The following is a 509-nucleotide window of genomic DNA, read 5'->3' as shown; positions in this document are numbered from 1 at the left end:
CTGCAGTGTGTAAGTGTGTGGGCGGTCATAGTGAGACACACACACAGCAACAGCAGCAGCAGCAGCAACAAAAAGGAAAACGAAACACCCATATAAATATAAACAGTTTTTGTTGTTTCTTGCTGCTGCTGCTGCGATGCTCATCCCCTGTAGCTTGCTGCTGCTGCTCCTTCTGCTGCTGCTGCTGCTGCTGCTGCTGCTGCTGCTTCCTTCGGTGTCCTCTGGCCCCACACCTCCCCCCCCTGCTGCAGCAGCAGAAGCAGCAGCAGCAGCAGCAGCAGCAAGAAAACAAACAAAGACATTAAACATAAAAATAAAAATAAAAATAAATAAATAAATAAATAAAATAATAAAATTTATTATGTGTTTATATAATATAAAATAAACAAAGAAACAACACAACAAAGACAGAGAAGCAGCAAGCTCAACCGATCGCCGGTCTAGCAGCAGCAGCAGCAGCAGCAGCAGCAGCAGCAGCAGCAGCAGCAGCAGCAGCAGCAGCAGCAGCA

This window comes from Eimeria mitis, genomic scaffold, assembly GCF_000499745.2.
Source record: "Eimeria mitis Houghton genomic scaffold, Emh_scaff1314, whole genome shotgun sequence".
Lineage (NCBI taxonomy): Eukaryota > Apicomplexa > Conoidasida > Eucoccidiorida > Eimeriidae > Eimeria > Eimeria mitis.
The sequence above is the reverse complement of the archived record's forward strand: the minus strand, read 5'-3'. Positions refer to the sequence as shown.